The 16,527-nt window shown below is 43.7% G+C and overlaps 1 pseudogene; it reads right to left on the bottom strand.

Moving 5' to 3' along the window:
* Window positions 1–2,220: 2,220 nt before the first annotated feature.
* Window positions 2,221–2,439, bottom strand: LOC142429855 (protein kish-A pseudogene; annotated as a pseudogene).
* Between the last annotated feature and the right edge of the window lie 14,088 nt (window positions 2,440–16,527).

The following is a 16,527-nucleotide window of genomic DNA, read 5'->3' as shown; positions in this document are numbered from 1 at the left end:
CCCTTAGTACCTCCTCTTAGCTAGTTTGCTGTTGCTCTGACACACACATCCATCCCTATATCCTCCTTGTTGTTGACTATAATTCCCTAGTTGTTCCCCTGTCTATGGGGCTGCCTGATCACTGTTCCCTTCCCCCACTGCCCCCTTCCTCCAACATCCTCACCTCCCAGGCCCCCCTCTCCCCCCCGGGGCTGTTGGTCCCACTGCATTCTCCTAGGGGTTGCTTCCCATTCCTATTTTATATGAGTAGGCAAACTGACTATGACATAGTCCAAACTAAAACAAAAAACCCCACAGGACTGTAAAAAGAAAAGAAAAAGGAAGAAAAGAAGGGAGAGAGAGAAAAATATATATAAAAAAGTCCAGGTCTGCTCGCTGGCCTTCATTACTACCTTCCCACTGGATGTGGGGGAACTCTAGGAGCTGCCCCTCCTGGCCTGGAGCTCATTTTGGGGGCTCTTCAGGGGCTTCATAGCTTTGCTTTGCTCTAGTTGCTGGTCTGTTCCCTTCCTGGTTCACCCTGCTTAGGGGGTTCAGACTGTATTACCTCCCCAGAGTGTGACCCCAGAATTGTCCTCTATCACAGTCTAATCCAGTAAGTGGACAGCAGGACACAGACTGTTGTCAGTCCCACAGTTTCCTCTGTGTCCCATCTGCTCTCCACAGGGATGTCATCCTCTGGGCCTGGTGTGCACGCATGGGGTTCAGCCTGGCTGTCCCTTTCTCTTCTTCCTTCCTGGTCTGCTTCTGTGTGTGTGTGGCATGCTGGCCCCTCTCCCCAACCTGTAGGCTTAATGTTGTTCTTTGTCACACCTATTTCTAAGGAGGGGTCAATTTGGCTCTGCTTGGGGGCTTCTCTTTTCATGCATTCTTCCACGCGGCCACATTGCCATCATGGTGTGGTGCACCGTGGTAGGGCCCGCATGCCCACTCCCGATTCTGTGGAGACAAAACCAGTACCTTCCCCCTGGGTGGGTTAGTGCCCTGCTCCCTCCTTCATCATCTCACTTTCACACACACCCCTTTTCTCTTTCTCACCCCCCCTTTCCCCTTCTTTGTGTCGGACCAACATGTACCTCCTTGGGTTTGGTCTAAACCTCCTCCCAACTCCCTGTTTCTCAACCCGAATATTGTGATGTAGACGGCTTCTCTTCCGTACCTACTGTGCCAATCACACTTACCTCAGAGGGTTCATACTGCAATTCTCCTTTTGCAAGCACCACCAGTCTTACTTCTCTAGAGAACCCTGCCTAACACACCTCTATTAGCACATTCAATCCATCCGGTTTGTATGTTCCCACCCATTCAAACAGTTGAAGTTATAGGGACATGAATCTCACACTGCTATCAAGTAGATTCTGACTCATACTGAGCCTGTAGGACAGGGTAGAACTGACCCTTTGGTTTTCTGAGACTTTCCATCTTTTTTTTTTAATTCTAGAATTCTTCTATTTTATTCTAAAAAGGGTCTTTTTCAGAGACAGATAGTGAGCTGGTCAAATTTATACTTGAGACCTTTGTTTATCTGTATTCAACCAGAAATTTCATTGGCTACTATACCAGTTAGTCTAAACTTCTTTTAAACAAGAGCATTCTCCTAAAACTCTGAAATCACACCTGGTTTATGTCCCTCAAGAAATGTATAGTCTTTTAAAGAGTCAGAACCCATCATAAACTAGAGTTTGCTGAGGGTAGAGGTACCCTGGTGCACGTGCATCCACAATGGTGTCGGCAGCAAAGAAGCAGCAAGCATGATTAACCATGCATGCAATCATGACCAACACCCGTGGAACAAGTTTTCCTCCTAGTAAAAAAACCAGTCCAAAGAGGTCTCAAGACTCTATAAAGACATCATTTCTAGATCACAGTGAAAAGAATTTAGTACAACTGACCGATCTTGTCTACTATTTGCCTTAGCGATAGATATCTCACAAAAATTGGTATTGAACAGAACAGAATGACATTGCAGAATGGAATATTGTAGTGACAATACTGAAATTGATTTTATAGACATATTAAACTCTTTGAGTATGAAATGGTTGCATCATATTTCTATAGAACATTGGTCCAATACCATAGAAATGGAGAGCAGCAGCGGGAAACAGATCTCACTCACTGTTCAGAGATAAAAAGGTTAACCAATCTGTCCACTATTTTCTGTTGGTAAGTCCTTTTTCATAATGAAATCTGATGGTGATTAATTTCTGGCATTTTTCCAAGCTACTGTGTGAACAGGATGCTGAATGCCATCACAATACAACATACTGCAATATAAGGACTCTTCCATTCACCAGTTCTAGCTCACTTCCAAAGTACACCCAACAGTCCAGTTTTATTTCTATCCAGGATGCTAGGAGCCAAGGATTGAATATAAACACAGGTACATATAAGCAGCAAGATTACAGTCAACAGACTCTGAAAACCGAAGGTGGCAGACATAGTGAGGCTGGCGGAACCCCAGCCATATCACCTTCCGGGCCCTGGGCGGAAAGAGACTTTCCATCTTTTTTGTGTGTGTGTGTGATTAATCACTATGCTTTAATTATGTTCAATTTGTACGTATGAAAATACATCCTGCATATCAGATATTTACATTATGATTCATAACAGTAGCAAAATGACAGTTATGAGGGAGCAATGGAAATCATTTTATGTTGGGGGTCACCACAACATGAGGAACTGTACTCAAGGGCCGCGGCATTAGGAAGGGCAAGAACCATTAGTCTAGAGAGAGGTGATCATGAAATGGCAGCAGCAGGTTGATGATATTTAGGGAGAGATAGAACAAGTCCAATAGATACTTCTGTAGGTAGTGGTTATGAATTTGGCTATAATTCACAAGATCAGCAGTTCAAAACCACCAGCTGCTTCTCAGAAGAAAGACTTTCCATCTTTACAGGTGTAGACAGCCTTACCACTATGCCACCAGAGCTCCGGAGACATGGATAGAAGAACCATACTAAGAAATTTCACTTCTCCAAAGTAGCATAGCAAACTGTGGATGACTTTGAAAAGAATGGGAATGCCAAAACACCTCATTGTGCTCATGTAGAACTTGTACATGGACTGAGAGACATTTGTTTGAAAAGAACACGAGGATACTGTGTGATTTAAAATTGGGAGAGAAAAGAAACAATAATAATGCAATCAGAAAAGGTGTGCATTGGGGTTGTATCCTTTCACCATACTCATTCAATGTGTAGACTGAACAAAAATACCTGAGAAGCAGGGCTGTATGAAGAAGAACTCAGCATGAGGATCAAAAGAAGGCTTATCAACCACCTGTGGGGTGCAGTTGACAGGATCTTGCTTGCAGAGTGAGGAGGAGCACCTGCTGATGAAGATCAGTGACTGAAGCTCTCGGTATGAATTGCAATTCAATGGAAAAAACAAACAAACTGAACCAATAGAAACATCATGATAACTAGAGAGAAGATAGAAGCTGTCAAGGATTTAATTTTGCTCAAAACTATGAGCAATGCTCGTGGAAGCAAACCAAAGTCACACTTCCATTGAGTCAATCCTGAAAGAACAAAGTAGAACTGCCCCTGTGGGTTTCCGAGATTATAACTTTGTGTGGAATTAGAAAGCCTCATCTTTCTCCTGCTGAGTAGCTGGTGGTTTTAAACTGCCGACCTTGTGGTTAGCAGCCCAACTCGTAACGTACTATGACACCAGGGCTCAGCACTTGAGAAAACAAATGGCAGGTTGCATCGGTCATATGAGCTGCACGAGTCAACCTCTTTGACGCATTGGAGAGCAAGATGTCACTTTGAAGACGAAAAGCACACCTGCCCCAAACCATGCTATTTCCACTCACCGCATAGGCATGTGAAAGCTGGGCATTGAATAAGGAGGACCACAAAAGAATCACTGCATCTGCATTATGGAGTTGGTCAAGAATATTGAAAGTACAGCAGGCTGCTAAAAGAAAAACAAACCCAAATAAATCTGTGAGACTTTGTCTCACATACTTCTGGCATGTTATTAAAAAGAGACCAGTGCATAGGGAAGGTCATCATGGTGCGGAGATAGTTAAGGTTTACTCTGCCCACTGGGCGGATAAACACATGTAGCATTAACTGAAGGGCAGAGAGATAAAGCTCGGTGAGCGTCCCCTTTCTAGTTCTCGGGTCTCTTGCTTTCTGATGGTTGGATCAGTGTGCCACTGCCTTATCAGTTCCCTGCTTCAGCTGGCAAGGCTCACTTCCTGCAAGACATCCCTGAGGAGAAGCCACATGGACCTACCCTGATGCAGCCCTGGGTGCTGGAGCAGCCATGTGGAGACCCCTGCCAGCACTGAGATGCTTACATGTTCACTGATTTGGCTTTCCTCCTGCAGTCAGCATCATTGTGTCTGCTTTGTGAGATGGAGAAGGACTTTGTGGATTGGTGTTGGAGATATGGGTTAATGTTGGACTTTGGGCTCAGGAAGCACTGGGTTGGGATGCTGTCTTAATGTCCACTTACCTCTTATATAAAACTCTCTCTTATACATAAGAGTTTCTGTGAATTTGTTTCCCTAGTTTTCCCAGATCAACACATGTGGTAAAATAGAAACCAAAACCCAAACTCTCTGCCATCAAGTCAATGCTGACTTATAGTGATTCTATAGGACAGGGTAAAACTGCTCCTGTGAGTTTCTGACACTGTAACTCTTTATGGAAGAATGCCCCATATTTTCTCCCATGGAACAACTGATGGTTTCAAACTCCTGGCCTTGTGATTAGCAGCCCACCATGTAAGCACTACGCTACCAGGGTTCCCTGATAAAGTAGAGGGACAGTGAAAGAGAGGAAGACTTTCAACGAGATGGATTTAGCCATGGGCTGCAACAAGGGGCTCAAACACACCAAAGGTTGTGAGGTAGAGGCAGGACCAGGGAGTGTTTTGGCTGTTGCACATAAGGTTGCTGAGTCAGCACCCACTTGATGGCACCTAACGACAATGACAACAACCATCTGGGTATCCCAGCCCTTTGCAAAAGTCCTCCCTCTGTGGCTCTTAGCTTTGCAAGAACATTGCAATCAGCTGAGCAACTGGTTCCATGCCCCACCCCCTGCCCAAGTACATCTGATGTGATGAGTTTAAGATGTAATGCATCAGGCTTTCACATGATTTTAATGCCTATTCTGGTTGGAAACCCCCACCCACCACCACCAGCGGCCATCTTTCCAGTGGCACTCTTCAAAGATACACAGAGCATGTTTGCACAATAAGGGCTCTAGACACTGCCATGGCTTTCTATTAGAATATTTAGGTTAATGGTGAAGATCCCTACATTTAGGTTTTGATTTTGGTGGTTTCTCATCACCTGGTCACACACTGGGTGCCTGCATTTAGTTGGAGCTTTGACTTGCTGTCCCTGTCTCCATCTCAGGGCTCTTTGAAGCCAGGAGATCTAGTCTTTGGACCTAATCCTCATGTGGCCCAGGAAGCCTTTACTCTTGGCAATGTCCTGTTGTCATTTTCTTTTGGGTGCAATTTCTGACTAACCCTCTTGGTTACACTTTTTTTTATCTGTCATGCCCAGCTTTATTCAGTCAGAGGTAAGGAATGAATGAGGGAAGATAACCAGAACCCCTGTCCCTGGAAGCTTTTACTGGACAGTGCCCAGTTGTCAAAGAGGGGATTCTGATTCATTGGGCTCCATGTGTTTCAGATTCTTTGAAATCCTCTTCAGCTATGTGTCATTGTCATTACAACAGAATGAACTACTACCCAGTTCTGGGCAGCCTCATTCGCTAGAAATCGAAGCAAGATTGAGGAGCTGAAGCCATACAGATTAGCAAAGCCACCGCTTCTAAATATATCTTGAAAAGTTCCTTGAACACGAACATTTTCAAAAGTTTGGCACTAGGTCAAATCCATAGATAAATATTTCACATCTTTTAGATTTTCTGTAACTTATTCAATAAAGTAGTTAAAATGTGTTGTATTAAGCATAAGAGAAATATTTATTCCTTTACCATCTGTATTTGTTATCGATGTTGTGAAACAAATTCCCATGACTCATGCATTGAGTAGTTCAAAACAACATACATTTATTGTCTCACAGTTTCCATGAGTCAGGAGTCCAGAGAACTGAAAACTAATTCTCAAAAGACTGCAGTCAAAATCTGGAGGTTCAGTCTCATCTGAGACTCAGCGGTCTACCAAGCCCCCTGGTTGTTGGCAAAATTTAGTGCCATGTGGTTGTAATACTGAAGTCTCAGCTTTCTTGCTAACAGCCAGGGAAGCCTGTCAGCTCTCAGAAGCCTCTGCCATTTTTGCCATGTGGCTCTTTTAGAAGCCGCTTCACAACATAGCACTTATTTCTTCAGAATCAGAAGGAAAATGTTTCCAATGTTTTAGGGTACAAAAGAAACCCCATTAGCACTCAGTCAAAATGGCATTCAATGATTCATAGCCGCACAATTGATTCAATGAGGCATGAAACACAAAGGAGACTGTCCCAAATTCATGGTTGATGGCAGTTCAATACACCATAGTTACAGGTGCGACTACAGGAGCAGAGCAGGACCTGATGGGGACACATGTATCACACTAGATAGAAGCACTTACAAGATAGGGTAACAGAAATAAGCATGACTCGGGAATGAGCGGGAGGTACTCTCGGAGAATTTGAAATGGGGAAAATGTACTAGCTGGCCATCCAGAGGAACTAGTGTTCCAAAAGATGTGGGCAGACCTTTTTATACGTTATCTTCAAGCGCAAGTTCCCAGAAGAGGGCAAGGTCACAGAAGCAAGCAAGGTCATGATTTCTAACGCAGATAAGGTCATTAGTAAAGGAGAGATGGCGTCATGGGATGGGTGTGTGCTGGGAATGAGGAAGCATTGAGTTTCTTTTCCAAAGGTTATGATTTTTCCTTACAATTAGTCCAGGGCCTTCTGATCAATGCATTCAGGCCACAACTGATGGGGCATGACGCATTATTACAAAACGCCCTGTTCTGTCCCTTTTACAGTGACCTTCATCAAGGACACACCCAGACAAGCCCCTAAGAGAGGGCTGGCTGGAGCAGGGTAAAAGTCATCTATTTTCTAAGGCACTCTGCCTGAGGGTAAGATTATCTATATCCTTGGCTGAGGAGCAGAAAGAATTCCGTGGCACCTGAATCTATTTGGGGACCCTGCAAATGGATTCTGGGCTGTCACCTCCATCTATAACCTTTTGCAAACAGGTGTTCAGAACTTAAGCTCTAATTCTCCAGTCAGCTAGGACAGTATTACATAATATAACCCAATCAAGAGGGTAACTTCTTCCACAGGAAGAAAGATTCAAACCTGTGCAAGGAGACCCCAGTGGATTCCAAGTACAGTCCTAAAGCGCACAGATGTCATTTTGAAGACCAGGGTACACTTGACCAGAGACATGGTGTTGTCAATTGTCCTCTATGCATGGAAACAAACACTAAAGAATAGTGGGTGGTTTTGTTAGGTAGTTCTAGCGTAGGTAGGGGGAATGTCTGTTAACGCATGCCCAGCGAGCCAAGCACGGAACAAGGAGTGGCGCACTGCACATGCTCAGAGGCTCAGGTTTCCCGCCGGTAGGTATGGGTGGGTCCTAAACCTGGATTGGCCCACCTAGGCCAGGTGAATTCAATTCAGCCAATGGGGTTGAACAGGGGTCGTCCACCATGCCTCCCCATAGAATGCTTGAAAAAGCAGGAGCCTAGAGTCCAGAGGGAGGGAGAGAATTTTGTCTGCGTGATGCTGAGCAAGCAGCTTCTGCCAGGCTGCATGGTCGGGAGGAGTCCTATGGGTGCCGTGTAAATCTGAAGCTTCTTCTAACTCTCATAAAACTCACTTGGATCACGAACCAGGCTTCGGCGTGAATTCTCTCGCCCGCGGAGCAAAGGATGGAGGTATAACTCTATCTCAGGAGAGATCTAACAGTTTGGAATTATGGTGTTGGTGAAGAATACTCAGTTTAACATGGACTTTCAGAAGAACAAACAAATCTGTCTTGGAAGCAGGACACCAGCATGCTCCTGGGGCAGTTAAGATGAAAAGCCTTTGTCTCACATGCTTTGAACATGTTGTCGGGAGAGACCAGTCTCTGGAGAAGGACATCGTGCTTGTGCTGTAGAGGGTCATCAAACAATGGAAGTCCCTCAACAAGATTGATCGACACAATGGCTGCAAACATAACCTGGATTCTGAGGATGACACAGGGCTGGACAGTGTTTCCTTCTTTCATGCATAGGGTTGCTATGACTTGGAACTGACGGTGACTAGACGACACCTAACAACAATTAAGAGAGCAACTGTCCCACAAATTCACAGGTCCCACCAACACTCAAGGGGCATGGTTGCTAGGGGATATGTGCTCCAGAAAGCAGAGTCAACTGGCCTAGAAAGGTCAGCAGTTTGAACCCATCAGATGGTCCATGAAAGAGGTGGCGGTGTGATCTCATAAGTATTACGGCCGTGGAAACTGTCCCATCGGGTTGGTAAGAGGAATCCTGGTGGTGTAATGGAGACTTGTTGAACTGCTAACCGCAAGATCAGCAGTTCCAAAGTACCAGCCCTGCCACAGGAGAAAGAGTAGCAATCTGGAAAAGAGGCAGGTTTCCAGAAGAATATAAAAGTCATGGAAGAATCAGGCATTTCTCAGCAACTCTCTGGAAGCAAGCATGAAGCCACTGATAAAGGCCAGCTCATTTTCTTGAAGGAGGAGGCATGATCCAGCAAAGGCAAGACGAGATAGGAGGGTCCCCTGCCCTCCTGTGCCATTTCCACATTGCTTTGGTTCGAATGTTAACCACTGAGTCTTACATAGTTGTGGGATGAAAACAAGAAGAAAGCATCTTGATCGATCGCCACCCTTGACGAAATCAAACGATAATTAGTAACACGGAGAAGAAAGAGAAAAAGAAAACCAAGTGAAAGTCAGAAGAGACTGAAACTTACTCTTGAAGGTAAAATAACTAAAGGTAAAGGAAGAAATTATGAAATCAAAGAGCTGAGCTGGAGATTTCACAAAGTGGCTCAAGAAGACAAAGTAAAGTCTTCTAAGGAGAAGGTCAAAGACAGGGCTAGCATGCCCAAACGGAAGAGCATGCTCAACATTTCTCAAGCTGAAAGGAATGAAGAACAAAACCACTCCTCCCTCAAGTTGCAATATTGAAGAATTCTATGTGCAAAATATTGAATGGCACCAGACACATCAAAAGAAGATGAAAGGGTGTTGGCCAACACAGGGACAAGGGAAAGCAAGTGGTTCAAAACCAGTGCCAGGGAGGGGAAGGGAGGACTGGTAGGGAGTGACCAAGGGTGAGGTAACTGAGAGGAATTACTGAAACCAGAATGAAGGCTGAACATGGTAATGGGACAGGAGGAAAGCATAAGGAAATAGAGGAAAGGAGTAGGAAGCAAAGGGCATACATAGAAGCCTAAATACAAACATATACATATGTAAATATATTTATGATTATGGGAGAAATAGATCTATGTACATATATTTATAGGTTCAGTAGTAGGGTAGCAGGTGGACATTGGGCCTCCTCGCGCACACTTCCTCAATACAATAGCACCTTGCCCAGCTAAACGGTCATTCCATGATACCCACCTTCCCGACATGATCACTGAAGACAGACGTGTGTATAAGCAAATGTGGTGAAGAAAGCTGATGGTGCCCGGCTATCAAAAAGATATAGCGTCTGGGGTCTTAAAGGCTTGAAGGCAAACAAGCGGCCATCTAGCTGAGAAGCAACAAAGCCCACAGAGAAGAAGCACACAGCCTAAGCAAATACAAGGTGTTGAACGGACCAGGTAGCACACACCAAGGAACCAAAACCATCATTGTGTGATCACCTTCCTCATGTAAACGCTGAAGACGAATGTGTGCATAAGCAAGTGTGGTGAAGAAGGCTGATGGTGCCTGGCTATTGAGATATAGCGTCCGCGGACTTGAAGGCTTGAAAGTAAACAAGGGCCATCTAGCCCAGAAGCAACAAAGCCCACACGGAAGCAGCACACCAACATGGGTGATCGTGAAGGGCAGAAGAGACCAGGTCTCAAACAACAAAGGCAGGGGAGGTGGTGGGAATCACATCACCGTGAATGAGGGGGAGTGCGTGATGGGGACCCAATGCCCATCTGTAGACAGCTGGACATCCCTTGTAGAGGGGTAGTGGGGGAGATGAGTCACTCAGGGTTCAGTGTAGTAACAATGAAACTCAAAACCTTCCTCTAGTTCCTGAACGCTTCCTCCCCTCCAAATTATCATGATCCCAATTCTGCCTTGTGAACCTGGTTAGACCAGAGGATGCACAGCGGTGCAGTAGGGATCTGGAAACACAGGGAATCTAGGATAGATGGACCCCTCAGGACCAGCGGTGAGAGTGGCGACACCGGGAGGGAAGGGGTGTAGAAAGGGAGAACCGATCTCGGGGACCTATGTGTAGCCTCCTCTCTGGGGTATGGGCAATGGGAAGGTGGGTGAGGGGAGACGCCGGGCAGTGTAAGATAAGATAAAATAATAATTTATAAACTATTAAGGGTTCATGGGGGAGGGTGGAGCGGGGAGGGCGGGGGAGGGAAAAAAAGGAAAATGAGCTGATTCCAGGAACCCAAGTCAAAGGCGAATTTTGAGAATGACGAGGGCAACCTCATTTGGAGGCACAAAGGACATAAATATGTCACCGGAGGCGGGACACACACACTCTCTCTGCCAGACATTTCTGTTGACAAGACACATGGAGCTATGCTAGAGCTGGAGCTGGAGGAGCCACGTGGAGACTCCTGCCAGCGTTGAGATGCTTACATTGCCAATGGCTCCATAAGACTTTCCATTTACTGGCCTGTCATCTTCCTACATTTGGAGTCCTTGCATGTGTTTTATGAGTCTGAAGAGGAATTTATAGATTGGTGTCAGACATATAGGCTAATGTCGGACTTAAGGACTTGATCTGGACTGGGCTGGGATGTTTTCTCAATATTCAATTACTCTCTGATATAAAGTTCTCTATTACACACACATGAGTGTCTCTTTGAATTTGTTTCTCTAGTCAACCCAGACTAACACAAATGTAATCAACACAATGGTTTTTCCTTATTCATACATACAACTTCCACATACATATGAGGAAAATATTATGAAAATCTTATGGCTTAGGTCAGATGCAACTTAGTCCTCAAAGTAACATTTTTGCTTCCAACACTCTAAAGAGGTGGTATACAGCAGATTTGCCCAAATGCATGCTCTGTTGGACCTCTTGACTGCTGCTTCCATGAGCATTGACTGTGGACCTAAGCAACACAAACCCTAGGCCACTCCAGTCTTTTCTCCGTTTGTCATGATGCTATTTATTGGTCCAGGTGTTTTCTTTAAATTGAGTTGTGATCCATACTGGAGGCTACAATCCTTCATCTTCATCAGCAAATGCCTCAAATTCTCACCTTAAGCAAGCAAGGCTTTGTCACCTGCATCTCGAAGGTTGTTAATTTGCCTTTCTCTAAGCCTATGTCCCATTCTTCTTCATAGAATCCAGCTTCTTTGATGATTTGCTCAGCATACAGATTGAGTAAGTATGGTGAGACGATACAACCCTGATGCACACCTTGCCTGATTGTAAACCACACTTCCCTTGTTCTTTTCAGACAACTGCCCCTTGATCCATGTAGAGTCTGCATGAGCACAATGTAGTATTCTGGGATTCCTGTTCTTAAGGCTACCCCTAGATTGTTACGGTCCACACGGTTGAATGCTTGGTATAGTCAACAAAACACAATAAACTGTTCAGTTCCTACCTCCTCCAAAGTGGGCAGCCAAGTCCTGAAGGAAGAAGTTCAAAGCTGCTCTGAAAGCATTAGCCAATAATAAGGCTCCAGGAATTGATGGGATCCCAATGGACATTTTTCAACAAGCTGTTGAAGCCCTGGAGGCACTTACTTGTCTATGCCAGGGAATTTGGAAGATAACTTTGGGCCAACTGATTCGAAGAGATCCTTACTTAAACCCAAGCCCAAGAAAGGAGACCCAACAGAGTGCACAAGTTATAGGATAATATCATTGATATCACATGCAAACAATTTTTACTAAAGACGGTACAAAAACAGTTCCACAGTACAGTGGCAGCAGCTGCCAGAGGTTCAGGCCACATTCAGAAGAGGATGTGGAATGAGGGATATGACTCTGATGTCAGATGGATCTTGGCTAACAGTGGAGAATATCAGAAAGATGCTTACTTGTGTTTCATTGGTCATACCAAGACATTCGACTGTGTAGACCGTGGCAAACTATGGCTAGCCTGGTGAAGAACAGGAATTACAGGACATCCTGTGTGCTTATGAGGAACTTGTGCATGGATCAAGAGGTAGTTGTACAAAAAGAACAAAGGAATATTGCATGGTCTAAAATCAGCGAACGTGTGAAACTTGAAGCACTTGCTAGTGAAGATCAAGGAATGCAGTCTTCGGTGTGCACTACAACTCAATGTAAAGAAAACAAAGATCTTCACAACTGGACCAGTGGTGAAAGGCTGGCTTGTATTTATTTATTTCCAACTATTTATTTATTTTTTGTGTTGCATATAATGCACATATCATACAATTCAGTAGTTCAGTCAGACACATCAAGAAAAGTTGTACAATCTTCACTACAATCCATTCGCTTCACTATACTAAGCACTTCACTAAAATGTTTTAGAACATTTTCTTCATTCTTGTACTCACCATTATTAGCTCTCCATTTCCCCCGAGCGTCCCCTCCCATGTCCCCAAGGATCCATTAAACCAATTACTGCCTCTACAGATTCAACCAACACTGGATTTAAAATACAGGAAAATATTAAAACAAAAGCTAACAATAACAAAATAAAATAGAAAAAACACAATTGAAAAAAAGAAAGCAGAACATATTAAAAACTAGAACAAATTTAAATGCATCATAAGGGAAATCAAATGATAGAGTGCTAAATTTTAACCTAACTGCATCTGCAACAATCCTCTTCCAATGCATTCTGCATGATAGCAAGGCCATATACATCCCTGGTCCAGGTCACAGGGGATTGGCCAGGGGCTTAATCCATGTGTATTTCCCCTTCACTTAAAAATAAAACAAAATGGAAACAGCTTTAAAGTGGTTCAAAAGTAGGTCAAATGCTATATTACATTTTAACCTAACTATATCTGCCATAATTGACTTTACAATCCTCTCTGTCTGATAACGGGGCTGTTCAGATCCCTCAACTATGATCAGAGGGGATTTGTCAGTGACTTAAACCCTGTGTGGACCCTGAAAATAGATTTGGGGCTCCCACTGCCATCCACATCTTTCTGCAAACAAGGTATTCACAATTTAAGGTCTGATACCATTCCATCCTTTAGCTGTGGATTATACTGCTAACAATCCTTGGATCACGTAGGCTGGTATGCTTCTTCCACGTGGCCTTAGTTGATGCCTCACTTAGATGGTTGCTTGTTTGAAAACAAGCCTTTAAGACTGAGCACTACCTAGTTGCTTCACGACACTTTGCTGTAGCATCCATATGTTCCATGATCTCTTCATGAAGGCAAGCATCAAGCACAGTCACTCCATAAGAACTAATTGTTCTAACATTAGGGCTAGAATTCAGTGGAAGCCCAAAATTAATTCTGGCATGTTTGATTCATCTATGTCTCTGCTTCACCATACAGAGACCACTGTCGTTTTACGTTAGAGAACATTATCAGTCATATGCCTGGGCATCACTTTCACCGCAAAGATGGCCTTTTAAACAAGCTCACAATCAATGAGATATCTATCCTTCATTCATCTATCCATGGAGACTCTACTTTACAATGTACACAAAAATTAAGTTCAAGTGAATTATAGATCTGAAAAAGGAAACCTGGTGGAACTATGGGTTAGAGATTGGGCTGCTAACTGTAAGGTGCTAGGTTCAAACCCACTAGCCACTCTTCAGGAGAGAGAAAAATGAAGCTGCTTGTTCCTGTAAAGATTTGCCATCTCAGAAACCCATAGGGTTGTTATCCATCTGAATCTACTTGATAGCAGTGGATTTGTAGAGAACTAAAAAGAAGCCCCTGTTGATGTACTGGGTTAAATGTTGGGATGCGAATGGAAAGGCTGGCCCTTCAACCCCCCTACCTGTGCTGTGGAAAAAAGATGAGACAACCCTATAGAGTAGCTTTCCTCTGTTCTACAGGTTCACTAACAGAAAGAACAGCATCTGGGGTCTTAAAGGCTTTGTTCTCATACAAATAGCCAAGTAAGAGAGGGGTCAACTAAGTCCACATGGAAGAAGCACACTAGCCTGTGTGATCCAAGGATTAGAAAATAAAATAATCCAAAACCAAAGGAGGGAATGGTATCAGAGTTTAAATTGTGAACACCTGGTTTGCAGAAGGTTATGGATGACCGTAGAAGTCCAAATTCCATTTTTAGGTTCCACACCTGGATTAAACCACTGGGGAATCCCCTCTGATCACACTTGAGGAATGTGAATAGCGCCATTGTCAGACAGAGAGGATTGTAAAGTCAGTTAAGACAGACATAAACTCAACTCCAAATACACTGCCATCGATCAATGCTGACTCACAGCGACCCTATAGGACAGGGTAGAACTGCCTCTGTGAGTTCCCAAGACTGTAACTTAACAGAAATAGAAATCCCTATCTTTCTCTCATGGAGCCACTAGTGGTTTTGAACTGCAGAGCTGATGGCCACAGCTCAATGCTTAACCACTGCCACAAGGGCATCTGCAGGGCATGGTTAGATCAAAATGTAGTATCATCTACCTTTTACTCATTATCAAGGTTTTTAATGTTAAATGTCCTATCCAGTTCTTTAAAATGGATAGGAATAATCTTCCTTTTTACTCATTTTTAAAGCTGTTTAAGTTTCTTTATAAAGTGAAGGTAAATTGAATGAAGGGGGAAGTGCAGAGTAGAGACCCAAAGCCCATTTGTCGGCCAATGGAGATCCCCTCATAGAGGGGTTTAGGAGAGGAGATGGGTTAATTAGGGTGCGAGGTAGTACCGATGAAGAACACAGCTTTCCCCCAGATCCTAGATGCTTCCTCCCCCCAACTACCATGATCCGAATTCTACCTTGCAGGGCTAGATAGGGCAGAGATTGTACACTGGTACATTTGAGGGCTGGAGGCACAGGGAATCCAGGGTGGATGATACCTTCAGGACCATGGATGTGAGGGGCGATGCTGGGAGAGTGGAGGGTGAGTGGGTTGGAAAGGGGGAACTGATTACAAGGATTCATGTGTGACCTCCTCCCTGGGAGAGGGACGGCAGAGAAGGGGTGGAAGGGAGACTCCGGATAGGGCAAGATATGACAAAATAACGATGTATAAGTTACCAAGGGCACATGAGGGAGGGGGGAAAGGGGAGGGAGGGGGAAAAAAAAGAGGACCTGATGCAAAGGGCTTAAGTGGAGAGCAAATGCTTTGAGAATGATTGGGGAAGGAAATGTATGGATGTGCTTTATACAATTGATGTATGTATATGTATGGATTGTGATAAGAGTTGTATGAGTCCCTAATAAAAAGGTAAAAAAAGAAAAGAGGAGAAAAAAAGAAAATGGTTAGGGCAAATAATGTACAGATGTGCTTTATACAATTGATGTATGTATATGTATGGACTGTGATAAGAGTTGTATGAGCCCCTAATAAATTGTTTTAAAAAAGTGAAGGTAAATACACATGAATTAAGGCCCTGGCGAATCCCATCTGACCATGGACCGGATTTGTGAACAGCCTTGCTATCATGCAGAATGCACTGGAAAGTAGATTGTTGAAGATGTTAAAATTCAGCACCCCATCATTTGATCTCCCTTACCATCCATTTAAATTTGTTCTTGTTTTTAATACTTTTTTGGTTTTTAATAATTTATGCTTTCTTTGCAGTTCAGTTTTTAATGTTTTACTTTGCTATTGCTGTTAGTTTTTGTTTCGGTGTTTTCTGTATATGAAATCCAGCGTAGGGAAATGTACGCACAGTAACTGAATGAGTGGCTCTGTGAGTGTTTCTAATGGCAGGGAGATGATGGGAAATGGAGAACTACTAAAGGTGAGCACAGGGTGAAGAAAATGTCCTAAAACTGATTGTGGTGAAGAGGGTATGCCTCTTCTTGATGGGACTGAACTATTTAACTGTATGATATGCGCATTATATAACAATAAAACTTAGAAAGCACAGACAGGAAAAAGTTATAATAAAGGATTGATCAATTAGTCTACATTAAAATTAAGATCTCTTCTGGAAGGCTAGCATTATTCTGTCAATTTGTGGTACTGTGGTGGCGTGTGTGTTGCTGTGATACTGGAATCATGTCACTGGTATCTTCAAATACCAGCTCAAACACTCAGCTCACTGCCATTAGGGTGATGCTGACTCATAGTGACCTACACGACAGGGTAGAACTGCCCTGTTGCTCTTTATGACACTAGAAAGCACCGTCTTTCTCCCATGTTGAAGACTATTCCTATCAATTCAAATAGAATTTTTGAATTGACTTATAGTTTTACAATTACATTTTATTGCATTGTGCTGGTATACTGTAA

The sequence above is a fragment of the Tenrec ecaudatus genome, chromosome 16 (genome assembly GCF_050624435.1).
Source record: "Tenrec ecaudatus isolate mTenEca1 chromosome 16, mTenEca1.hap1, whole genome shotgun sequence".
Taxonomy (NCBI): Eukaryota; Metazoa; Chordata; class Mammalia; order Afrosoricida; family Tenrecidae; genus Tenrec; species Tenrec ecaudatus.
The sequence above is the reverse complement of the archived record's forward strand: the minus strand, read 5'-3'. Positions and strand labels throughout refer to the sequence as shown.